Source organism: Eucyclogobius newberryi, unplaced genomic scaffold, assembly GCF_026437365.1.
Source record: "Eucyclogobius newberryi isolate DKJ021-1_F unplaced genomic scaffold, fEucNew1.0.hap1 SCAF_4, whole genome shotgun sequence".
Lineage (NCBI taxonomy): Eukaryota > Metazoa > Chordata > Actinopteri > Gobiiformes > Gobiidae > Eucyclogobius > Eucyclogobius newberryi.
Genome location: NW_027316056.1, coordinates 28,470,974 through 28,483,099, shown reverse-complemented (window position 1 = coordinate 28,483,099; position 12,126 = coordinate 28,470,974). Strand labels below are relative to the sequence as shown.

Sequence of the window (12,126 nt, the reverse complement as noted above, 5' to 3'; positions counted from 1 at the left end):
ACAAACTTGATGAGTTTCACAGACTCGTGGCTGGAGGTGCAGCGCAGTGTTTCTCAAACTGTGGTACGTGTACCACACAGCAGGAGGTGAGAGTGTTTACTGTGTATTCCATTTTAGCTGTGGTAGACCACAAATGGTGACAGTGGTGACAAACTGTTCCTAGTTCCTCTTATTCATTCTGAAATGTAAATGGAAGTAATATTAACCAAACTTCAGAGCGGAGCAGAGATGCACATATATTACAAGTTACTCTCTTGCAGAGAAACAGCTCTTAACTGGCTCTGTAAAACTAAATTGTGAGAATAATGAATCTAGAAAGAACATTATGCTCATGGCTCCACAAAGCCAAAACCTTTTTCCACAGAAAGTGTTGACAAGGATATGCATAAAGTAAAACCGACACACAGTCAAATGCATTGTTCATCACTCACTTTGGAATGAGATGGTTTTCTGCCTCAAGAGAAGAGGTGAGTAATAACTGAGGGAGCCAGGAACCAAGATTGTGCAGATTGTCTCATGTCTTTGACATTTTTACTTTTGATTTAGCTCTTTCATTTTCAAACTCTAGATAGTTAAGATGTAATGGATTCTACATTCTTGTCTTCCACACAAGGAAACTGTCTTTCAGAAAGGGAGTTACATTTATGATTTCCACCCACATTCCACTCATTATAAATGACAACGCTGCACTGGAACCTGATCAGTTTAGATCAACAGCTGCTCATCTTCTCCATGAGGCAGGATTCTTAAAACACCACCTTTCACTTCTGATTATTTACTTTTAGGCTGGAAAATGAAGACATATACAGGCAAATTGATTACAAGCAAGCTTTTGTATTTGAATGTATTCGATGCAATTTTCATCAAACTGGTGGGTGAAGATGGGGAAAGTTACCAGACCTGGCTCAGTGGAGTCCGGCGCCTTCTCAGTAGAGGAGTAAGTTACATTTTAAAATTATTATTTACTTCCTTTGTTCTTTAATCATCATATCTCATGAACACATTTTGCTTTCTCAGGAAGCTACATTCACACTGAACTGTCCTGAATCAATTGGGACAGTACTGATGGTTGAACTAGGACAGCACCAGCTGCCGTTTGTTCCTAAGAGGTCCACATTTGTTGACAAAGTTGAAATGACAGGTCCAGACAACCGTGATTACAAGTTTCCAATTTACCACTGGATCAAAGAGGGTAAAGTTTACAAGTTCAGGGAGGGGAGAGGTGAGTAGTCTTTCAGCTGATTTGTATATTATTATTTGTTGTATATGCAGTAAATATACACTGTACTGGTCAATGTTTGTGAATCAATTCAGCAATCAGAGCCAATGATGAGCATCATTTTCTCGGCAAGTCCTGTAGAGAGAGGGAGTTAAAGGAGAGGGAACTGGAATATAAGTAAGTACATACATCGCTTGGGTTAAAAATTGATATTTTCTGTTTTTTTAAATTAACAACTGTCATCAAAATAAAGATTATCTGAATTTGTACAATGAGGGAAGTCAAAAGTTAATTCTGTCTTTCATCCCGATGTCAAACCCTGACAGAAAACCACAGTTTGGGAAAGTCGCATTAAATAGATTAAACAGTCTGTCGCTACATAGTGCTCTCATCCAATAAAATATGAATGTTGGTGTATTAGGCGTTCCTCTAGTTCAATGTCAGGTACAAGACCAGAATGGTTGGTGGCATGTTCCCCATTAACCAAACCACACTTGTTCGTTCCAGGTGGAAAACCTACAGAGCTGGGTTTCCATACTGCATGGATGCAGATGATCCAAGCTCTTTGCCCTATGAAGTTCAGTTCTCTTTCACTAAAGATATAGAATTCAAGTTGACTGCAGTTCAAGAGTAAATATAAAAACCCTCATTGATGTGTTTATATTTTTGCAATATTTGCTTTTGTCATCATATAGTTTTTTTAGGCTGATTGCAATGAAACTAGATGGTCTGGCGAATTGTAAAGATTCATGGGAAAACTTTAATGCCATTTCAGAAGCATTTAAATCCCACAAAAGTGCTGCATCAGGTATTTCACAGACAAGTGATCAAGAAGACATACATGTCGTTGATTGTAAAAAAGTACTAAGTGTTATTATGTTTATTTTTTCAGACTATGTGCAGGAACACTGGAGTGAAGATGCTTTCTTTGGTTACCAGTACTTAAATGGTCTCAACCCCATATTGATCCAACGCTGCACCTCTCTGCCCAGTAACTTCCCCGTCACTGATGACATGGTCACTCTGGAGGGCGGGGCCAGTTTGACGGATGAGATGAGGGTAAAATTATTTACATAAACATACATTTGCCCACAAAGTCAATTATGCTTCTAGTTTATTTATTGTATGTACAATCCCAGGTGCAAAGGAGTTATATTGTATGACTCGCAGTAGTATTGATTTGTACTGATGTTCAAACACATAATAATCAAAGGTCATGATTTTCTATACTTTAGAAAAAGAACATATTCCTCTGTGACTACAAACTTCTGGAGGATGTGAAATTGTGTAGGATTAATGAGAAAAAGCAGTATTTGGCAGCTCCTCTTGTCCTCCTTCACAAAACACCTAATGACGAGCTGAAGCCCATTGCCATTCAGGTGAGTGTCAGTGGCAGATCTCAGCTGCTTCACCCTGAGGTGCACAAAACTCCCTCAATTAAGTGATTGCCTTGTTGCCACAGCTCCAACAGACTCCAGCAGAAGACAACCCCATCTTTGTCCCCACTGACTCGGAGTACGACTGGTTACTGGCCAAGACCTTTGAGAGGTGCAGATTTTAACCTACATGAGCTGAACGTGCACCTGCTGCGCACTCACCTGCTGGCAGAAGTCTTCACTGTGGCTCTGCTGAGGAACGTGCCCAGGGTCCACCCTCTGTACAAGGTGAAAACAGAGTTTTGATATATGTCCTGTCTTGTAATCCTGTTGACAATATAAATAATTTCTCTAATGTGAAACTGTTTAGCTTCTTGTTCCGCACACTCAATACACTCTTCATATCAACTTGATGGCCAGAAAGGAACTGATTTCAGAAAACGGATTTTTTGCAAAGGTAAATAAAAACTGTGTAAACAATACACACAATTATCACATTCACTAACATCTACATTTTATAGTATACAGCTCCAGCTGAAGAGGGTATGATCACCATCCTGCAGAAGTCCTTGTCCTCCATGACCTACAGCTCCCTCTGTATCCGTGACGACGTCACAGAGAGAGGAGTGGAGTCTGTGCCCAACTACTACTACAGGGACGATGGACTCAGGCTCTGGGACATCATACACAGGTACTGAATATTGTTACATTATTTTAGTACATGAAGGTCAAATCTAAATGTTTTTAAAGGTTTGTGGAGGGAGTGATAAAGCATTACTACAATAGTAATGATCAAGTAAAAAAAGACATTGAGATGCAGAACTACATAAAGGACATTTATGAGCATGGCTTCCTCTCAAAGGCTGAAACAGGTAAAGCATGTGAGAGCAATTGTGCTGTTAAAGGAAAGACTAATGCCCTGTATGGTTTCAGGAATCCCAGGTCACTTCAATACTGTGGATGAACTGGTAAAGTTTACCACAATGGTCATTTTCACCTGCTCTGCTCAGCACTCAGCTGTCAACAATGGACAGGTCAGTTCACATCAAAATAATACTTGGATGGGTTAGAAATGTTGTAATCCTGAAGATGTTTTAAATCATCCAGTTCATGCAAATCTTTGTACATAATGGAATGTAGACCAAGGAAGAAATCAAACATAATAGAGTACAATATGAGAACAAGTAAATATCTGTACAGTATCTGTACTTTACTTAAGAACATTTTACATTGGATACATTTTACTTTTACTTCTCTAAATTTGAGTGCAGGAATCTGTACTTTATACTCCACTATATTGTTTTAACTAAACTGAAAAGTAAAGTTCTTTTATCCAAGTCCAATCTTTAAGAAAACAAAAATAGACTATACAGAAAAATATTGCTTCTTCTTCAGTCTTTATTCAGATCGCAATGTTATGTTTGAATGGCTCTCAAAATCTCTGCAAATTATTTTGACTTTTTCTATTTTTGAAGGTGTACTTAAATACTTTTACTTTAGTATTGTTTTACTTTTTATTACAAGTATTTAGTTTTGAACAGATTCACTTTCACATTCACTGCATTTTTCATCATGATATAAATAACAATATGAAGTAAATTGTCTTTGTTCTTGCACAGACTGCTCTGACCTCACCACATTAATAGAAATCTTTGAATACATTTTCACTATTTCTTTTTTCCTGCTGCCTACTGTTCTTTTTCTTATTTCTGCCCTGAATGACATTATATAAACATTATTATTATTATTATTATTATTATTATTATTATCATTATTATCATTATTATCATTATTATCATTATTATCATTATTATCATTATTATTATATAGACATTTTACATGATGTCTCCCCTCTTCACTTATGTTTTTTTTTTTAATGTATTATACAAGTAAACACTGAGATGGCTTCTATCTGCATGTTTCAGTTTGACTTTGATAGCTGGATGCCCAATGCTCCTCCTTCACTACGACTCCCTCCACCAACTGAGAAGGGTCAAACAACTGAAGACACACTTTGTGAGTTTTTGTGTTTAAAATAACAGATTGAGGGGATGAGAGACAGTTCATGGCTTAGAGATTGGTGAATATTATAATAAGTCATATCTCTACTTTGTAGGTTGCTCTTGGACAACACCCCGAGGAGTACTTCACTGAAGAACGCCCATGCCAGCTTTTGAAGACGTTTCAGAAGGAGCTCAAGGACCTAAATACACATATTGATGACAGAAACAAGAACCTAGATTTGCCATACACTTATTTGAAACCAGAATGTATGGAGAATAGTGTGTCTCTTTAAATATTTGGTGGTAACACATACACACGCTAAAGAAAATCGGGTTTATGACATTTGTTGAAATTAATAGATGTGTGATTGCGTGTTAGCTTTGTGGTGCACAGTTCATTTCTATGCCTTTAAGATAAGAAACAATCAGTCTTTATATTATTTTTTATTGCAAATGACATGTATATTATAATTGTGAAAATTAAATATTGATAAAGGTGGACTTAACATGCGCTTTTGTTTTAGTTTACATCATTGGTTTTTGGGTTTCAGCCTGCTCCCTTTGGGCTCCGTACAACTTTAAATGCCATGTAAATGTATCATGTATAATAATGGGGTAAAAAAAAAAAAATGATTTGAAAAATGAAATGTTAATAAAGGAGGACTCACCATGCTCTGTTGTATTACTTATACCTTCAAATCAGTCCTACAACAGATAATTTACACCAAATAATTTTGGTCTTAACTCAAAGCTCATGACCATAGATGAGGGCAGGAACGTAGATTGACCGTAATCGAGAGCTTTGTCTTTTGACTCAGCTCCTTCTTCACCACAACAGTCCAACTGTCAATCTCACGTTCCATCCTTCCCTCACTCGTGAACAAGACCCTGAAACACTTGAACTCCTCCACTTGGGGCCAGGACTCCCCACCCACCTGGAGAGGGCAAGCCACCTTTTTCCGGTGGAGAACCAAGTGCTGATTCTCATCCCAGCAGCTTTACACTCGGCTGCAAACCGTCCCAATGACTAAATTATAAATTACTTTCTCGTAGCTTTTAGTTCATGTTCCATGTTTGTCAAGTCAATTCTCAAATGTCATACTCTCAACGATCAATATCCAACTTGTACACTCGACATGTATGACCCGATTTTATTCCTGATTATACACTAACATTAATTGTCACAGTTTGTGTGTGTCCGCAATAAGCCATATGCAAGATTGAAGACAAACAGTGTGTATACACATTTGTGTATTTTCCCGCAATGCATTCTGGGATTGAAACACGCCCAGCAGCGTCATCACAACAAACATGGCAGCGCCCGTGTCCCCCGCATGTTCCCCCCGCTCGCATGTTCCCCCGCTCGCATGTTCCCCCGCTCGCATGTTCCCTAGCTCGCCTTCGCTACCAAAATAAAGGATAACTGCGTACAAAAGGTCGATTGAAATCATGAAAATCGTGAGATTTAGTCTCCCTATCAGGTTGATAGAGACGTTGAAGCCTGACCCCTGGTGGTGACTCCAAGTAAAAAAATTGCTAAATTTGGATCTTTTTTTAAGAATTTGCCTACCATCCGACCCAGTTGAAAATGTTGGGTCGGGTTACAGCAAACAGACAATTTATTTGGGGTAGCCTAAAGTTAAAGGCGCAATGGACGATTTTTCGGCGATTTGAGAACGCAGGCGGAAGTGCGCATGCGCACTCCCCCGTGCGGACTGATACAACACACACGTGCGTTTGTTTATTAGCGCAACGGAGCGCATCGCTCGTCTCCCGTAGATTTCTGTCCACTTCTGCGTCAGCTCGAACTGTCTTTCTCCGTCTTCATTTTGCCCCGTACACTGAGGGAACTATATTATGATAGATCCATGCGCTTAGGCACGCGGAAACGTGGGGACGAACTGCACGCGGCTGCAGGTGAGTGATAGGTGCGTTTTATGATTGATACGTGGCAGGACAAATGATTTATCCACGCCACGAGGAAATATGATACAAAATTTGCTGAAAAAAATCGTCCATACCACCTTTAATCAAACGTGTAGCATTTATTTATCATATAGAATGTCAAATTATAATAAAATTTTGAAGGTTTTGAGACATCCAGGTGTACATATTCTAAAGAGAATCAAACAGACCTCCTTAGTTTTAACAGTCAACTGTTTTACTCCTAAAACCCAATCTAATGGAAATGTTAAAAGTATGTATGTAACAGATTTAAGCAACAACAACAAAATAAAAATAAATACATATTTAGTTTGTATATATAATATATAATTCAAGTGAAGCAAAAGGACACTAACAGTACATAATGAAGTTTTGACATGGGTGGTAGCTAAACAGTCTCACTTGTCTGAAAGATGATTTCCTTGTCTGGAAGCCAAAACAGAACAATGTGTTGGAACAAAAGTGAAAGTTGAGCTATAAATGTTCTGCATGTGCATGATATCACAGTGCTAGAAATGAAAAGAAAAAACAAAAACGCAATCGTAGCAAAATTAGAGAAAAAATATATATATATACGGACAAATGAAAGCTGAAAGGAAATTTGACAGGCAATACCTCCAAAGAAAGATTTTTTTAAATAAAAAATAAATAAAATAAAATAAACTAATCTCGTCTCTCACTCAGTTGACATATTGAGGGTCATGTTTTAATGAAAAAATATGTAAATGCACAACCTATTTTTTAAACCAGTGTAACACAAACCTATACAGTTAAACAGTGATTGTATTGTATGTTTATGCTTCTTTTATTCAATATGGGACAGTGCACATCATTAAACATGTGTTAGTTCATGCAGGCTCAGTTTCATCTGTGGTCCCACTGGGTGTAACCAGTTAATACAATTACAAATCAATGACGGATGGGAAGAGTAAACATTTGATTGCTTTTTAAAACATGTTCTTCTTCAAATCTGACAATGGGGCATAGAAAAATATACATATTGTACTGCACTGAAGGAGTCACTAGAGGGAGATAATGTTATAGCTCTCAGCCTCTATCTGCTCTCTACACTTCATCTCTCTGACACATTTTCAGTTCTCTTCATTGGTTTGCAAAGTACATTTTTGGACTCAGTTAGACATGATGTAACCGAATTAGACAAACAAGCAATATACAGAATCAGTAAAGGTAAAAACAAATCTAAAATTAAATAAAATTAAAAAAAAAGTTCAGATAAACATGTGGATTCAATCCATGGAACATCCTTGCTCTCAAGTATGTAAGACTTCTCAGTGTCTGTCCAGGGTCAAGTTCTCCCTGTGGTCCACTGCTGGGGATTTTTAGTGTCTAATGTCTGCTGGGCCCACATTATGGCTGTTCTCTGCAGTCTTACCTCATCCCTCTCTTTCACACCCTCTCCCTGCCCTCGGCCCAGTGTTCAGAGCTCACATTCAACCATCACAAGGGTTACACATTTCACTTATCTACACTGCAGAACCTCCAAATGACTTGCATCTAGAATATGAATCTGATCATGTGTCAAGTTCCGTTAAAAACATTACATTTTCTTTTTCTTTTTGTAAATGCACTCTATTCTAGTACTAGGTTGTGTTAATGTGACATCGCAACATTCTGGGATCTGTTTAAAATCGAGCTGGTGGAAAGGTTAAAATTCTGTGGTAGATTTAACAAAAACTGGCACAAAGTTCATTATTGTAAATACAGAGGTTCTGCACTACATTTAGTTCATTATGCTAATATGCTAGTTGGATATGCCCTAGTAGGAGTACTTTCATAATATCCACTCCAGAACATTCCAGATGAGGATGGTTCAACATGATTTTTTTGATCCGATACCAGTGTTTTATTGTTGTGGCCGAACACTGATATTTGCCAATACCGATAATAAGACCACAAGTTATTGTTAAGCTCACAAATTCATTTTTCACATTCATAAAAACAAAACACAATGCATATATGTGGGATATAAAACAATTTTTGCCTAATTGTCCTATTCGCCAATTATTATTATTAGTTATTAATTGTAATACTTTTGGCCTAATTGGCTTATTGGTATTTATACTTATGAGTCTGTTCAAAAGATACATTTCGGTGGCAAATATCTACTCATGTTTGATATCGGAGAAATATCTGGAGAAACCCTCCGATATCACTGATATTTGATAACCAATATACCGTCCCTAATTCCAGAAACTCGGTATAAATTGCAATGCCATCTTCCCTCCAGAAATTGCCTCTCCTATTGCCAATGCATTGCTCATGTTTTAGCCCCAAGTCAGGGACAAGATTGCATGTAGCCATCAGTTTAATTGTGTCCATTTTCAATTTGGTCACTTCTCTGCGGGGCTGGGTATTTCTACCTCCACTAATCCAATCTGGCTGCCCGTGCGGCTCCGTGTTGCTACTGCTGCTGCTGCTGCTGCTGCTTGAATTGAGGCTGAGACTTGGAGTGCACTGGGCCTCGTCACTGATGGGTACAGCGGGGCTCCAGTGAACAGCCAGCAGCTCACCGCAATTAGTTATTACTCAACTGGCCCTTGTGAGCACTGGTGTTCTGGTGTACTGCGAAAAGAGGAAGTATGTGACGTGTAAGTCGTCCTTTCAGTGCCTTGTTCTCCATTCACATGTATTCATTTTTTATTATGAGCACAGCTTTAGAACAGCTTTTTTCATACGGCACAGTACTGAAATTGGGGTGGCCCACACAAGCGCAGCCAATCAGAGCTCTGCTTTTGGATTTTTCTTCTGGGTTGGCAAGAAATAAAATACTTTATTATTAACTGCAGACAAGGCAAGGCACATTTATTTCTAGAGCAGAATTTGTACCCAAGGCAATTCAAAGTGCTTCACACAACAGGCAAAAATGCATTAAAAACACAAAGACATGACAGAAATCACAGTTTAAGATAAAAGAGAAGTTAAATTCTTTCAGTCATATTCACAGTTAAACAAAACTGGTTTTAGCTTAGATTTGAACATTTTCAGAGTAGAACCTGTCTCACATCTTCAGGAAGAATGTTCCAGATTTTAGCTGATTCTCCATGTTTAGTCCTGACTCTGGCACCAGCAGGAGATCGGTCCATGTTTACTCCTGACTCTGGCACCAGCAGGAGGCCGGTCCATGTTTACTCCTGACTCTGGCACCAGCAGGAGGCCGGTCCATGTTTACTCCTGACTCTGGCACCAGCAGGAGGCCGGTCCATGTTTACTCCTGACTCTGGCACCAGCAGGAGGCCGGTCCATGTTTACTCCTGACTCTGGCACCAGCAGGAGGCCGGTCCATGTTTACTCCTGACTCTGGCACCAGCAGGAGGCCGGTCCATGTTTACTCCTGACTCTGGCACCAGCAGGAGGCCGGTCTATGTTTACTCCTGACTCTGGCACCAGCAGGAGATCGGTCCATGTTTACTCCTGACTCTGGCACCAGCAGGAGGCCGGTCCATGTTTACTCCTGACTATGGCACCAGCAGGAGGCCGGTCCATGTTTACTCCTGACTATGGCACCAGCAGGAGGCCGGTCCATGTTTACTCCTGACTCTGGCACCAGCAGGAGGCCGGTCCATGTTTACTCCTGACTCTGGCACCAGCAGGAGGCCGGTCCATGTTTACTCCTGACTCTGGCACCAGCAGGAGGCCGGTCTATGTTTACTCCTGACTCTGGCACCAGCAGGAGGCCGGTCCATGTTTAGTCCTGACTCTGGCACCAGCAGGAGGCCGGTCCATGTTTAGTCCTGACTCTGGCACCAGCAGGAGGCCGGTCCATGTTTAGTCCTGACCCTGGCACCAGCAGGAGGCCGGCCCATGTTTAGTCCTGACTCTGGGAAACAGCAGGAGGCCGGTCCATGTTTAGTCCTGACTCTGGCACCAGCAGGAGGCCGGTCCATGTTTAGTCCTGACTCTGGCACCAGCAGGAGGCCGGTCCATGTTTAGTCCTGACTCTGGGCACCAGCAGGAGGCCGGTCCATGTTTAGTCCTGACTCTGGCACCAGCAGGAGGCCGGTCCATGTTTAGTCCTGACTCTGGCACCAGCAGGAGGCCGGTCCATGTTTAGTCCTGACTCTGGCACCAGCAGGAGGCCGGTCTATGTTTACTCCTGACTCTGGCACCAGCAGGAGGCCGGTCCATGTTTACTCCTGACTCTGGCACCAGCAGGAGGCCGGTCCATGTTTAGTCCTGACTCTGGCACCAGCAGGAGGCCGGTCCATGTTTAGTCCTGACTCTGGCACCAGCAGGAGGCCGGTCCATGTTTAGTCCTGACTCTGGGCACCAGCAGGAGGCCGGTCCATGTTTAGTCCTGACTCTGGCACCAGCAGGAGGCCGGTCCATGTTTATTCCTGACTCTGGCACCAGCAGGAGGCCGGTCCATGTTTAGTCCTGACTCTGGCACCAGCAGGAGGCCGGTCCATGTTTAGTCCTGACTCTGGCACCAGCAGGAGGCCGGTCCATGTTTAGTCCTGACTCTGGCACCAGCAGGAGGCTGGTCCATGTTTAGTCCTGACTCTGGCACCAGCAGGAGGCTGGTCCATGTTTAGTCCTGACTCTGGGCACCAGCAGGAGGCCGGTCTCTGTTTAGTCCTGACTCTGGCACCAGCAGGAGGCTGGTCCATGTTTAGTCCTGACTCTGGCACCAGCAGGAGGCTGGTCCATGTTTAGTCCTGACTCTGGCAACAGCAGGAGGCCGGTCCCTGTTTAGTCCTGACTCTGGCACCAGCAGGAGGCCGGTCCCTGTTTAGTCCTGACTCTGGCACCAGCAGGAGGCCGGTCCCTGAGGTCCTCAGAGTCAGAGTTGGTTCATATGGCACTAACATGCCCAAGATGTACTTTGGTGCTAGGCCATGGAGAGACAAATAGAGCTGCTTTAAAGTCTATTCTTTGAGCCACAAGAGCTAGTGCAGAGACCTGAGAACAGGACTAATATGATGGTACTTCCTGGTTCTAGTTAGTTTGGAGACAAATACATGGATAAGTCTCTCCAGATCTGGTTTAGACACTATATTTTTTGGCAATGTTTTTTAGATGGTAAAAAGCTGCTGATGTTATTGATTTGACGTGGCTGTTAAAATTCAAGTCTGAGTCCATTATTACCCCCAGATTTCTAACTTGGTTTGTAGGTTTTAGAGCTTTGTTTCTGTGGGCCAAAGACGATTATTTCAGTCTTGTCTGAGTTCAGCTGGAGAAAGTTGTTTTGCATCCACACACTGATCTGTTGGATGCAGTGACAGAGTGAATCTACTGGTCCATAGTCACCTGCCGATAGTGAAACATAGATCTGAGTTTCGTCTGCATAATTGTGATAGGACACATTTTCCCTGCTTATCAACTGACCTAACGGCAGCATGTAGAGGTTGAACAGATGGGGACCCAGGACTGACCCTTGGGGCACTCCACAGGTCAGGGTCATGTTGTCTGAGACACAATAGCCAATTTCAACAAAGTACTTCCTGACTTCCAGATAGGACCTTAACCAGTTTAGGGCAGTGCCAGTGATGCCCACCCAGTCCTCTAGTCTCTGTAAGAGGATCCCATGAGCAACAATGCGCAGTGGTCTCATTTAGTTCTGCTT

The 12,126-nt window shown here is 41.5% G+C and overlaps 1 protein-coding gene and 1 pseudogene across 1 annotated transcript in view; one reads left to right on the top strand and one right to left on the bottom strand.

Moving 5' to 3' along the window:
- The window catches only part of aimp1a (aminoacyl tRNA synthetase complex interacting multifunctional protein 1a), a 91,664-nt gene that overhangs the window by 66,932 nt on the left and 12,606 nt on the right, over window positions 1-12,126 (bottom strand). The gene's annotated exons all lie outside the window — the stretch shown is intronic.
- Window positions 1,677-3,442, top strand: LOC140377259 (arachidonate 12-lipoxygenase, 12R-type-like; annotated as a pseudogene).